General features: G+C 56.4%; 5 non-coding genes across 5 annotated transcripts; all 5 read left to right on the top strand.

The window, feature by feature from the left end:
• Positions 1 to 711: 711 nt before the first annotated feature.
• LOC133085859 (small nucleolar RNA SNORD116) lies at positions 712 to 805 on the top strand. The gene has a single exon (XR_009699657.1). It is a non-coding gene; the product is annotated as a small nucleolar RNA SNORD116 (small nucleolar RNA).
• Positions 806 to 3494: 2689 nt separating this feature from the next.
• Positions 3495 to 3588, top strand: LOC133085858 (small nucleolar RNA SNORD116). The gene has a single exon (XR_009699656.1). It is a non-coding gene; the product is annotated as a small nucleolar RNA SNORD116 (small nucleolar RNA).
• A 2689-nt stretch (positions 3589 to 6277) lies between these two features.
• LOC133085857 (small nucleolar RNA SNORD116) lies at positions 6278 to 6371 on the top strand. Its single transcript, XR_009699655.1, has one exon. It is a non-coding gene; the product is annotated as a small nucleolar RNA SNORD116 (small nucleolar RNA).
• A 2689-nt stretch (positions 6372 to 9060) lies between these two features.
• Positions 9061 to 9154, top strand: LOC133085855 (small nucleolar RNA SNORD116). Its single transcript, XR_009699652.1, has one exon. It is a non-coding gene; the product is annotated as a small nucleolar RNA SNORD116 (small nucleolar RNA).
• A 2689-nt stretch (positions 9155 to 11843) lies between these two features.
• On the top strand, positions 11844 to 11937 carry LOC133085854 (small nucleolar RNA SNORD116). Its single transcript, XR_009699651.1, has one exon. It is a non-coding gene; the product is annotated as a small nucleolar RNA SNORD116 (small nucleolar RNA).
• The last annotated feature ends 1172 nt before the right edge of the window (positions 11938 to 13109 follow it).

Raw genomic sequence — 13109 nt, 5'->3', positions numbered from 1 at the left:
GCTGTGTATAAACTATGGCGTTTACTGTTGGAGGTGTCTGCAGAGGGCCACAGCGACACCCAGAGACCAAGACGCGTATTCAGCGCCACACACAGGAACCCACAAGCGCATCCTCGTGCGCAGTCACAGTCACACACGCCCACTCACGTGAATACACAGATACAGTGTCTGACACACCGACCAATGTACGTGCCTAACTTCCTCCAGTCATGCTGTGAGACACGCAATCAGTTTTCGGTAATGGATAGTGTTACTTGGAAAGCAGGTTCTGGGCTCACGGCAAGGTAAGTGTTCGCAAGAATCATGTTCTCTGAACCGTGGTGCAATTCAGAAGCCTGCATGATTTCTGTCCACTTCTCAGGTGCAGCTGCAGGGTAAGGCTGGCCGTCGGCAAAGACAAGAAGACCTTCGCGTTGTCTGATGACTGGATGTCCTAAGGAGAACTGGAAAAAGTGGGGCGGGCGCACGTTGCTCAGCGTGGCTGTGGATAACTCAGGACGGTAGGCATTCACCCATACTAAAATGTGTCATTGGATATTAGGTTTTCATCAGATGGGCCCAGTGGCTGCAAGAGTGGATTGATTGTTGGTCTTGCTGAGTGGCCTGAAGACTGTGGATTCCCCAGGCGGTTGGAATACTTCCGGGTCATGGCTCCTCTGCAGAGCCCCACGGCCTGCCCGTTTGTGTTCTGCAGCGTCCCAGCATGTGCTTGGATAGATGATGACACCCTTGTATGCATTCCTTGGAAAATCTGAACATAATGAGTGAGAAAGTTTTACCGTCTCCTCATCGAAACTGAGGGTCCAGCACGTTTCCTCTCTCGGGGGTATGGGACAGTTAGGAGTGAGGGCCGACGTCCCCTGCTGACAGGCATGCAAACACCACTAAGGGCTCCAGCATTGGAGGGACTCCTGTGTGAGGGTCGACCGTGTCTGCCCATAAGCTGGGTCATCTATGCATCACCGGGCCCTGCTAAAAGACCGCTGAGGGAATACAAGGGGGCAGGCTCTCCTGCTAGTCTTCAGAGTCGGAGCGTGTGCTGGTGGAGGCCCAGTGAGCTTGCAGCTTGGAGAGGTGTGTTTTGGGCAGGATCTCGCTTTGTGCATGCCGCTTCGGAGGTTGATTCTGGAAGCCAAAATGAGCAAGCTTCCCTGGTTGGAGCCTGGAGCCTCAGGCCAGGCCTGTGGCCCTCTCTGATGTTGTGTGTGGTGTGGTGAGGTTCCTGAGTGCCCGGTGGGGCTGGAGCAGTGAGCGGGGGTGGGCTGGAGTTGAGCGATGGCAGAAGGGGGCCGATGGACTAGGCCTCGGGCCTGCCCCTGTCAGCTCCTCTGCTGAAGCTGCCGGCACACTGTTGGTGCTAAGTGGATCATCGTGGAGTGGGCTGAGGATCGAGTGCTGCATTTAAGCCTGTGTGGTGGCTGGGGGCCTGGAGAGAATGTTAAGGTATCATGAGGACACGTCCTATGTAATGTCGGGGGATGGGCTGTCATCATTGGGTTGCAGGAGCTGGCCTCGGCTTCCCGAGGATGTGTCTTGTTCGTGAAGGGCTGGCATCAGCTGCCTATGGAGGGGATGGCTTTGGCAGTTCATGAGGATGTAGTGAGGTAGGTAACCTGTGTAGAGTTGCGATCCCATTTGCGGAGGAGTGACTCCACACGGGTGTCTTGCGGGACGTAGAGAAGATGGACATGCTGAGGCATCTGTGCCGGCCTCCTTGGGGGTAGGTGAGTTATGGGAACAAGCCCTTTGGTCGTTTTGTTCCTTCTTTTGGGAATGTGCAAAGCGATAGTGTTTCTCCCGGAGGGCATGACGCGGCCGGCCCATGTGGCATGCAGGCCGTTCGAACAGCCAGAGCTTTATCCGGAGCAGTCCATTGGCCGGGAAGAGATGGGGACACTGTTGCCCTGCCAGGTGCCCTGCCGTGGCCAACCACCTTTCCCTTTCAGGCTTCCAAGTCCCCTCGCATGGCAGAGGTCTTCCATTGAAAGTCTGTCTGTGGTCCTCGGGGACAGTGCCTGTGATCACTGTGAGTTGCTCGGTAGTGTCGCTGTGGCAGTGGAGACTTGCTAGGATGCATGCGGTGCTGTGGGCCTCATCAAAGCAGACAGGCTTGCGGTCTGTCTTCCCTGGTGTTCAGTGTCTCTGTGTTCGCATGATGTCTGTGGCTTCAAGTAGGGTTGACTCGCCCTGCAGGCAGCAGGAGGGCACTTAGGACGAGGCTGTGAAGCGTTTGAGCGTTTTCTCAGTGGTCTGGGCCGCGAAACCTGCCAGTTGGAAGCTTGCCGATACGTGGCCGGGAAGGTGGCCTAATTCCCGCTGTCGGGTTCCAACCAGTGTCCTGGTTGCTGAAGCCCAACACTTCCCGTTGTGGGCATTCCCACGGGGTCACGGAAAGTGATATGGTCTAGTTGGCGAGAAGAGGCACTTGGGCCAAAGTTCGTTAGCCCCTTGAGTAGTGCCGGGCTGCATCTTGCCTGTAGGCAACTGCAGGTCGGAGTCAGCCCCCCCATGGGAGGTTCCCTTGCTTCTGGGAGCGCTGGGAGTGACCCCAAGGGCACATCAGATGTGCTTGTAGGTGGCAGGGTCTCCAGGTCCACGTAGATGTGACACCCACGGCCGGGAGGCAGGTCTCGTCCAGTCTTTGTGCTTTGGTCAGAAGGCGTGGCTGTGGGAGAGCGGGAGTCTGTGACCTATTTCAGCAGCCCCTGGGGGTTAATCTTCGCATGCGGCCTCTTGAAGCTGACAGGGGTCTTTCTCCTTTCAGTTGGGGGTCCAACCAGGGTGCTGTGTATAAACTATGGCGTTTACTGTTGGAGGTGTCTGCAGAGGGCCACAGCGACACCCAGAGACCAAGACGCGTATTCAGCGCCACACACAGGAACCCACAAGCGCATCGTCGTGCGCAGTCACAGTCACACACGCCCACTCACGTGAATACACAGATACAGTGTCTGACACACCGACCAATGTACGTGCCTAACTTCCTCCAGTCATGCTGTGAGACACGCAATCAGTTTTCGGTAATGGATAGTGTTACTTGGAAAGCAGGTTCTGGGCTCACGGCAAGGTAAGTGTTCGCAAGAATCATGTTCTCTGAACCGTGGTGCAATTCAGAAGCCTGCATGATTTCTGTCCCCTTCTCAGGTGCAGCTGCAGGGTAAGGCTGGCCGTCGGCAAAGACAAGAAGACCTTCGCGTTGTCTGATGACTGGATGTCCTAAGGAGAACTGGAAAAAGTGGGGCGGGCGCACGTTGCTCAGCGTGACTGTGGATAACTCAGGACGGTAGGCATTCACCCATACTAAAATGTGTCATTGGATATTAGGTTTTCATCAGATGGGCCCAGTGGCTGCAAGAGTGGATTGATTGTTGGTCTTGCTGAGTGGCCTGAAGACTGTGGATTCCCCAGGCGGTTGGAATACTTCCGGGTCATGGCTCCTCTGCAGAGCCCCACGGCCTGCCCGTTTGTGTTCTGCAGCGTCCCAGCATGTGCTTGGATAGATGATGACACCCTTGTATGCATTCCTTGGAAAATCTGAACATAATGAGTGAGAAAGTTTTACCGTCTCCTCATCGAAACTGAGGGTCCAGCACGTTTCCTCTCTCGGGGGTATGGGACAGTTAGGAGTGAGGGCCGACGTCCCCTGCTGACAGGCATGCAAACACCACTAAGGGCTCCAGCATTGGAGGGACTCCTGTGTGAGGGTCGACCGTGTCTGCCCATAAGCTGGGTCATCTATGCATCACCGGGCCCTGCTAAAAGACCGCTGAGGGAATACAAGGGGGCAGGCTCTCCTGCTAGTCTTCAGAGTCGGAGCGTGTGCTGGTGGAGGCCCAGTGAGCTTGCAGCTTGGAGAGGTGTGTTTTGGGCAGGATCTCGCTTTGTGCATGCTGCTTCGGAGGTTGATTCTGGAAGCCAAAATGAGCAAGCTTCCCTGGTTGGAGCCTGGAGCCTCAGGCCAGGCCTGTGGCCCTCTCTGATGTTGTGTGTGGTGTGGTGAGGTTCCTGAGTGCCCGGTGGGGCTGGAGCAGTGAGCGGGGGTGGGCTGGAGTTGAGCGATGGCAGAAGGGGGCCGATGGACTAGGCCTCGGGGCTGCCCCTGTCAGCTCCTCTGCTGAAGCTGCCGGCACACTGTTGGTGCTAAGTGGATCATCGTGGAGTGGGCTGAGGATCGAGTGCTGCATTTAAGCCTGTGTGGTGGCTGGGGGCCTGGAGAGAAAGTTAAGGTATCATGAGGACACGTCCTATGTAATGTCGGGGGATGGGCTGTCATCATTGGGTTGCAGGAGCTGGCCTCGGCTTCCCGAGGATGTGTCTTGTTCGTGAAGGGCTGGCATCAGCTGCCTATGGAGGGGATGGCTTTGGCAGTTCATGAGGATGTAGTGAGGTAGGTAACCTGTGTAGAGTTGCGATCCCATTTGCGGAGGAGTGACTCCACACGGGTGTCTTGCGGGACGTAGAGAAGATGGACATGCTGAGGCATCTGTGCCGGCCTCCTTGGGGGTAGGTGAGTTATGGGAACAAGCCCTTTGGTCGTTTTGTTCCTTCTTTTGGGAATGTGCAAAGCGATAGTGTTTCTCCCGGAGGGCATGACGCGGCCGGCCCATGTGGCATGCAGGCCGTTCGAACAGCCAGAGCTTTATCCGGAGCAGTCCATTGGCCGGGAAGAGATGGGGACACTGTTGCCCTGCCAGGTGCCCTGCCGTGGCCAACCACCTTTCCCTTTCAGGCTTCCAAGTCCCCTCGCATGGCAGAGGTCTTCCATTGAAAGTCTGTCTGTGGTCCTCGGGGACAGTGCCTGTGATCACTGTGAGTTGCTCGGTAGTGTCGCTGTGGCAGTGGAGACTTGCTAGGATGCATGCGGTGCTGTGGGCCTCATCAAAGCAGACAGGCTTGCGGTCTGTCTTCCCTGGTGTTCAGTGTCTCTGTGTTCGCATGATGTCTGTGGCTTCAAGTAGGGTTGACTCGCCCTGCAGGCAGTAGGAGGGCACTTAGGACGAGGCTGTGAAGCGTTTGAGCGTTTTCTCAGTGGTCTGGGCCGCGAAACCTGCCAGTTGGAAGCTTGCCGATACGTGGCCGGGAAGGTGGCCTAATTCCCGCTGTCGGGTTCCAACCAGTGTCCTGGTTGCTGAAGCCCAACACTTCCCGTTGTGGGCATTCCCACGGGGTCACGGAAAGTGATATGGTCTAGTTGGCGAGAAGAGGCACTTGGGCCAAAGTTCGTTAGCCCCTTGAGTAGTGCCGGGCTGCATCTTGCCTGTAGGCAACTGCAGGTCGGAGTCAGCCCCCCCATGGGAGGTTCCCTTGCTTCTGGGAGCGCTGGGAGTGACCCCAAGGGCACATCAGATGTGCTTGTAGGTGGCAGGGTCTCCAGGTCCACGTAGATGTGACACCCACGGCCGGGAGGCAGGTCTCGTCCAGTCTTTGTGCTTTGGTCAGAAGGCGTGGCTGTGGGAGAGCGGGAGTCTGTGACCTATTTCAGCAGCCCCTGGGGGTTAATCTTCGCATGCGGCCTCTTGAAGCTGACAGGGGTCTTTCTCCTTTCAGTTGGGGGTCCAACCAGGGTGCTGTGTATAAACTATGGCGTTTACTGTTGGAGGTGTCTGCAGAGGGCCACAGCGACACCCAGAGACCAAGACGCGTATTCAGCGCCACACACAGGAACCCACAAGCGCATCGTCGTGCGCAGTCACAGTCACACACGCCCACTCACGTGAATACACAGATACAGTGTCTGACACACCGACCAATGTACGTGCCTAACTTCCTCCAGTCATGCTGTGAGACACGCAATCAGTTTTCGGTAATGGATAGTGTTACTTGGAAAGCAGGTTCTGGGCTCACGGCAAGGTAAGTGTTCGCAAGAATCATGTTCTCTGAACCGTGGTGCAATTCAGAAGCCTGCATGATTTCTGTCCCCTTCTCAGGTGCAGCTGCAGGGTAAGGCTGGCCGTCGGCAAAGACAAGAAGACCTTCGCGTTGTCTGATGACTGGATGTCCTAAGGAGAACTGGAAAAAGTGGGGCGGGCGCACGTTGCTCAGCGTGGCTGTGGATAACTCAGGACGGTAGGCATTCACCCATACTAAAATGTGTCATTGGATATTAGGTTTTCATCAGATGGGCCCAGTGGCTGCAAGAGTGGATTGATTGTTGGTCTTGCTGAGTGGCCTGAAGACTGTGGATTCCCCAGGCGGTTGGAATACTTCCGGGTCATGGCTCCTCTGCAGAGCCCCACGGCCTGCCCGTTTGTGTTCTGCAGCGTCCCAGCATGTGCTTGGATAGATGATGACACCCTTGTATGCATTCCTTGGAAAATCTGAACATAATGAGTGAGAAAGTTTTACCGTCTCCTCATCGAAACTGAGGGTCCAGCACGTTTCCTCTCTCGGGGGTATGGGACAGTTAGGAGTGAGGGCCGACGTCCCCTGCTGACAGGCATGCAAACACCACTAAGGGCTCCAGCATTGGAGGGACTCCTGTGTGAGGGTCGACCGTGTCTGCCCATAAGCTGGGTCATCTATGCATCACCGGGCCCTGCTAAAAGACCGCTGAGGGAATACAAGGGGGCAGGCTCTCCTGCTAGTCTTCAGAGTCGGAGCGTGTGCTGGTGGAGGCCCAGTGAGCTTGCAGCTTGGAGAGGTGTGTTTTGGGCAGGATCTCGCTTTGTGCATGCTGCTTCGGAGGTTGATTCTGGAAGCCAAAATGAGCAAGCTTCCCTGGTTGGAGCCTGGAGCCTCAGGCCAGGCCTGTGGCCCTCTCTGATGTTGTGTGTGGTGTGGTGAGGTTCCTGAGTGCCCGGTGGGGCTGGAGCAGTGAGCGGGGGTGGGCTGGAGTTGAGCGATGGCAGAAGGGGGCCGATGGACTAGGCCTCGGGGCTGCCCCTGTCAGCTCCTCTGCTGAAGCTGCCGGCACACTGTTGGTGCTAAGTGGATCATCGTGGAGTGGGCTGAGGATCGAGTGCTGCATTTAAGCCTGTGTGGTGGCTGGGGGCCTGGAGAGAAAGTTAAGGTATCATGAGGACACGTCCTATGTAATGTCGGGGGATGGGCTGTCATCATTGGGTTGCAGGAGCTGGCCTCGGCTTCCCGAGGATGTGTCTTGTTCGTGAAGGGCTGGCATCAGCTGCCTATGGAGGGGATGGCTTTGGCAGTTCATGAGGATGTAGTGAGGTAGGTAACCTGTGTAGAGTTGCGATCCCATTTGCGGAGGAGTGACTCCACACGGGTGTCTTGCGGGACGTAGAGAAGATGGACATGCTGAGGCATCTGTGCCGGCCTCCTTGGGGGTAGGTGAGTTATGGGAACAAGCCCTTTGGTCGTTTTGTTCCTTCTTTTGGGAATGTGCAAAGCGATAGTGTTTCTCCCGGAGGGCATGACGCGGCCGGCCCATGTGGCATGCAGGCCGTTCGAACAGCCAGAGCTTTATCCGGAGCAGTCCATTGGCCGGGAAGAGATGGGGACACTGTTGCCCTGCCAGGTGCCCTGCCGTGGCCAACCACCTTTCCCTTTCAGGCTTCCAAGTCCCCTCGCATGGCAGAGGTCTTCCATTGAAAGTCTGTCTGTGGTCCTCGGGGACAGTGCCTGTGATCACTGTGAGTTGCTCGGTAGTGTCGCTGTGGCAGTGGAGACTTGCTAGGATGCATGCGGTGCTGTGGGCCTCATCAAAGCAGACAGGCTTGCGGTCTGTCTTCCCTGGTGTTCAGTGTCTCTGTGTTCGCATGATGTCTGTGGCTCCAAGTAGGGTTGACTCGCCCTGCAGGCAGCAGGAGGGCACTTAGGACGAGGCTGTGAAGCGTTTGAGCGTTTTCTCAGTGGTCTGGGCCGCGAAACCTGCCAGTTGGAAGCTTGCCGATACGTGGCCGGGAAGGTGGCCTAATTCCCGCTGTCGGGTTCCAACCAGTGTCCTGGTTGCTGAAGCCCAACACTTCCCGTTGTGGGCATTCCCACGGGGTCACGGAAAGTGATATGGTCTAGTTGGCGAGAAGAGGCACTTGGGCCAAAGTTCGTTAGCCCCTTGAGTAGTGCCGGGCTGCATCTTGCCTGTAGGCAACTGCAGGTCGGAGTCAGCCCCCCCATGGGAGGTTCCCTTGCTTCTGGGAGCGCTGGGAGTGACCCCAAGGGCACATCAGATGTGCTTGTAGGTGGCAGGGTCTCCAGGTCCACGTAGATGTGACACCCACGGCCGGGAGGCAGGTCTCGTCCAGTCTTTGTGCTTTGGTCAGAAGGCGTGGCTGTGGGAGAGCGGGAGTCTGTGACCTATTTCAGCAGCCCCTGGGGGTTAATCTTCGCATGCGGCCTCTTGAAGCTGACAGGGGTCTTTCTCCTTTCAGTTGGGGGTCCAACCAGGGTGCTGTGTATAAACTATGGCGTTTACTGTTGGAGGTGTCTGCAGAGGGCCACAGCGACACCCAGAGACCAAGACGCGTATTCAGCGCCACACACAGGAACCCACAAGCGCATCGTCGTGCGCAGTCACAGTCACACACGCCCACTCACGTGAATACACAGATACAGTGTCTGACACACCGACCAATGTACGTGCCTAACTTCCTCCAGTCATGCTGTGAGACACGCAATCAGTTTTCGGTAATGGATAGTGTTACTTGGAAAGCAGGTTCTGGGCTCACGGCAAGGTAAGTGTTCGCAAGAATCATGTTCTCTGAACCGTGGTGCAATTCAGAAGCCTGCATGATTTCTGTCCCCTTCTCAGGTGCAGCTGCAGGGTAAGGCTGGCCGTCGGCAAAGACAAGAAGACCTTCGCGTTGTCTGATGACTGGATGTCCTAAGGAGAACTGGAAAAAGTGGGGCGGGCGCACGTTGCTCAGCGTGGCTGTGGATAACTCAGGACGGTAGGCATTCACCCATACTAAAATGTGTCATTGGATATTAGGTTTTCATCAGATGGGCCCAGTGGCTGCAAGAGTGGATTGATTGTTGGTCTTGCTGAGTGGCCTGAAGACTGTGGATTCCCCAGGCGGTTGGAATACTTCCGGGTCATGGCTCCTCTGCAGAGCCCCACGGCCTGCCCGTTTGTGTTCTGCAGCGTCCCAGCATGTGCTTGGATAGATGATGACACCCTTGTATGCATTCCTTGGAAAATCTGAACATAATGAGTGAGAAAGTTTTACCGTCTCCTCATCGAAACTGAGGGTCCAGCACGTTTCCTCTCTCGGGGGTATGGGACAGTTAGGAGTGAGGGCCGACGTCCCCTGCTGACAGGCATGCAAACACCACTAAGGGCTCCAGCATTGGAGGGACTCCTGTGTGAGGGTCGACCGTGTCTGCCCATAAGCTGGGTCATCTATGCATCACCGGGCCCTGCTAAAAGACCGCTGAGGGAATACAAGGGGGCAGGCTCTCCTGCTAGTCTTCAGAGTCGGAGCGTGTGCTGGTGGAGGCCCAGTGAGCTTGCAGCTTGGAGAGGTGTGTTTTGGGCAGGATCTCGCTTTGTGCATGCTGCTTCGGAGGTTGATTCTGGAAGCCAAAATGAGCAAGCTTCCCTGGTTGGAGCCTGGAGCCTCAGGCCAGGCCTGTGGCCCTCTCTGATGTTGTGTGTGGTGTGGTGAGGTTCCTGAGTGCCCGGTGGGGCTGGAGCAGTGAGCGGGGGTGGGCTGGAGTTGAGCGATGGCAGAAGGGGGCCGATGGACTAGGCCTCGGGGCTGCCCCTGTCAGCTCCTCTGCTGAAGCTGCCGGCACACTGTTGGTGCTAAGTGGATCATCGTGGAGTGGGCTGAGGATCGAGTGCTGCATTTAAGCCTGTGTGGTGGCTGGGGGCCTGGAGAGAAAGTTAAGGTATCATGAGGACACGTCCTATGTAATGTCGTGGGATGGGCTGTCATCATTGGGTTGCAGGAGCTGGCCTCGGCTTCCCGAGGATGTGTCTTGTTCGTGAAGGGCTGGCATCAGCTGCCTATGGAGGGGATGGCTTTGGCAGTTCATGAGGATGTAGTGAGGTAGGTAACCTGTGTAGAGTTGCGATCCCATTTGCGGAGGAGTGACTCCACACGGGTGTCTTGCGGGACGTAGAGAAGATGGACATGCTGAGGCATCTGTGCCGGCCTCCTTGGGGGTAGGTGAGTTATGGGAACAAGCCCTTTGGTCGTTTTGTTCCTTCTTTTGGGAATGTGCAAAGCGATAGTGTTTCTCCCGGAGGGCATGACGCGGCCGGCCCATGTGGCATGCAGGCCGTTCGAACAGCCAGAGCTTTATCCGGAGCAGTCCATTGGCCGGGAAGAGATGGGGACACTGTTGCCCTGCCAGGTGCCCTGCCGTGGCCAACCACCTTTCCCTTTCAGGCTTCCAAGTCCCCTCGCATGGCAGAGGTCTTCCATTGAAAGTCTGTCTGTGGTCCTCGGGGACAGTGCCTGTGATCACTGTGAGTTGCTCGGTAGTGTCGCTGTGGTAGTGGAGACTTGCTAGGATGCATGCGGTGCTGTGGGACTCATCAAAGCAGACAGGCTTGCGGTCTGTCTTCCCTGGTGTTCAGTGTCTCTGTGTTCGCATGATGTCTGTGGCTTCAAGTAGGGTTGACTCGCCCTGCAGGCAGCAGGAGGGCACTTAGGACGAGGCTGTGAAGCGTTTGAGCGTTTTCTCAGTGGTCTGGGCCGCGAAACCTGCCAGTTGGAAGCTTGCCGATACGTGGCCGGGAAGGTGGCCTAATTCCCGCTGTCGGGTTCCAACCAGTGTCCTGGTTGCTGAAGCCCAACACTTCCCGTTGTGGGCATTCCCACGGGGTCACGGAAAGTGATATGGTCTAGTTGGCGAGAAGAGGCACTTGGGCCAAAGTTCGTTAGCCCCTTGAGTAGTGCCGGGCTGCATCTTGCCTGTAGGCAACTGCAGGTCGGAGTCAGCCCCCCCATGGGAGGTTCCCTTGCTTCTGGGAGCGCTGGGAGTGACCCCAAGGGCACATCAGATGTGCTTGTAGGTGGCAGGGTCTCCAGGTCCACGTAGATGTGACACCCACGGCCGGGAGGCAGGTCTCGTCCAGTCTTTGTGCTTTGGTCAGAAGGCGTGGCTGTGGGAGAGCGGGAGTCTGTGACCTATTTCAGCAGCCCCTGGGGGTTAATCTTCGCATGCGGCCTCTTGAAGCTGACAGGGGTCTTTCTCCTTTCAGTTGGGGGTCCAACCAGGGTGCTGTGTATAAACTATGGCGTTTACTGTTGGAGGTGTCTGCAGAGGGCCACAGCGACACCCAGAGACCAAGACGCGTATTCAGCGCCACACACAGGAACCCACAAGCGCATCGTCGTGCGCAGTCACAGTCACACACGCCCACTCACGTGAATACACAGATACAGTGTCTGACACACCGACCAATGTACGTGCCTAACTTCCTCCAGTCATGCTGTGAGACACGCAATCAGTTTTCGGTAATGGATAGTGTTACTTGGAAAGCAGGTTCTGGGCTCACGGCAAGGTAAGTGTTCGCAAGAATCATGTTCTCTGAACCGTGGTGCAATTCAGAAGCCTGCATGATTTCTGTCCACTTCTCAGGTGCAGCTGCAGGGTAAGGCTGGCCGTCGGCAAAGACAAGAAGACCTTCGCGTTGTCTGATGACTGGATGTCCTAAGGAGAACTGGAAAAAGTGGGGCGGGCGCACGTTGCTCAGCGTGGCTGTGGATAACTCAGGACGGTAGGCATTCACCCATACTAAAATGTGTCATTGGATATTAGGTTTTCATCAGATGGGCCCAGTGGCTGCAAGAGTGGATTGATTGTTGGTCTTGCTGAGTGGCCTGAAGACTGTGGATTCCCCAGGCGGTTGGAATACTTCCGGGTCATGGCTCCTCTGCAGAGCCCCACGGCCTGCCCGTTTGTGTTCTGCAGCGTCCCAGCATGTGCTTGGATAGATGATGACACCCTTGTATGCATTCCTTGGAAAATCTGAACATAATGAGTGAGAAAGTTTTACCGTCTCCTCATCGAAACTGAGGGTCCAGCACGTTTCCTCTCTCGGGGGTATGGGACAGTTAGGAGTGAGGGCCGACGTCCCCTGCTGACAGGCATGCAAACACCACTAAGGGCTCCAGCATTGGAGGGACTCCTGTGTGAGGGTCGACCGTGTCTGCCCATAAGCTGGGTCATCTATGCATCACCGGGCCCTGCTAAAAGACCGCTGAGGGAATACAAGGGGGCAGGCTCTCCTGCTAGTCTTCAGAGTCGGAGCGTGTGCTGGTGGAGGCCCAGTGAGCTTGCAGCTTGGAGAGGTGTGTTTTGGGCAGGATCTCGCTTTGTGCATGCTGCTTCGGAGGTTGATTCTGGAAGCCAAAATGAGCAAGCTTCCCTGGTTGGAGCCTGGAGCCTCAGGCCAGGCCTGTGGCCCTCTCTGATGTTGTGTGTGGTGTGGTGAGGTTCCTGAGTGCCCGGTGGGGCTGGAGCAGTGAGCGGGGGTGGGCTGGAGTTGAGCGATGGCAGAAGGGGGCCGATGGACTAGGCCTCGGGGCTGCCCCTGTCAGCTCCTCTGCTGAAGCTGCCGGCACACTGTTGGTGCTAAGTGGATCATCGTGGAGTGGGCTGAGGATCGAGTGCTGCATTTAAGCCTGTGTGGTGGCTGGGGGCCTGGAGAGAAAGTTAAGGTATCATGAGGACACGTCCTATGTAATGTCGGGGGATGGGCTGTCATCATTGGGTTGCAGGAGCTGGCCTCGGCTTCCCGAGGATGTGTCTTGTTCGTGAAGGGCTGGCATCAGCTGCCTATGGAGGGGATGGCTTTGGCAGTTCATGAGGATGTAGTGAGGTAGGTAACCTGTGTAGAGTTGCGATCCCATTTGCGGAGGAGTGACTCCACACGGGTGTCTTGTGGGACGTAGAGAAGATGGACATGCTGAGGCATCTGTGCCGGCCTCCTTGGGGGTAGGTGAGTTATGGGAACAAGCCCTTTGGTCGTTTTGTTCCTTCTTTTGGGAATGTGCAAAGCGATAGTGTTTCTCCCGGAGGGCATGACGCGGCCGGCCCATGTGGCATGCAGGCCGTTCGAACAGCCAGAGCTTTATCCGGAGCAGTCCATTGGCCGGGAAGAGATGGGGACACTGTTGCCCTGCCAGGTGCCCTGCCGTGGCCAACCACCTTTCCCTTTCAGGCTTCCAAGTCCCCTCGCATGGCAGAGGTCT

Source organism: Eubalaena glacialis, chromosome 2 (assembly GCF_028564815.1).
Source record: "Eubalaena glacialis isolate mEubGla1 chromosome 2, mEubGla1.1.hap2.+ XY, whole genome shotgun sequence".
Lineage (NCBI taxonomy): Eukaryota > Metazoa > Chordata > Mammalia > Artiodactyla > Balaenidae > Eubalaena > Eubalaena glacialis.
Note: the sequence above shows the minus strand (reverse complement) of the source record. Positions and strands in the feature narration are given on the sequence as shown.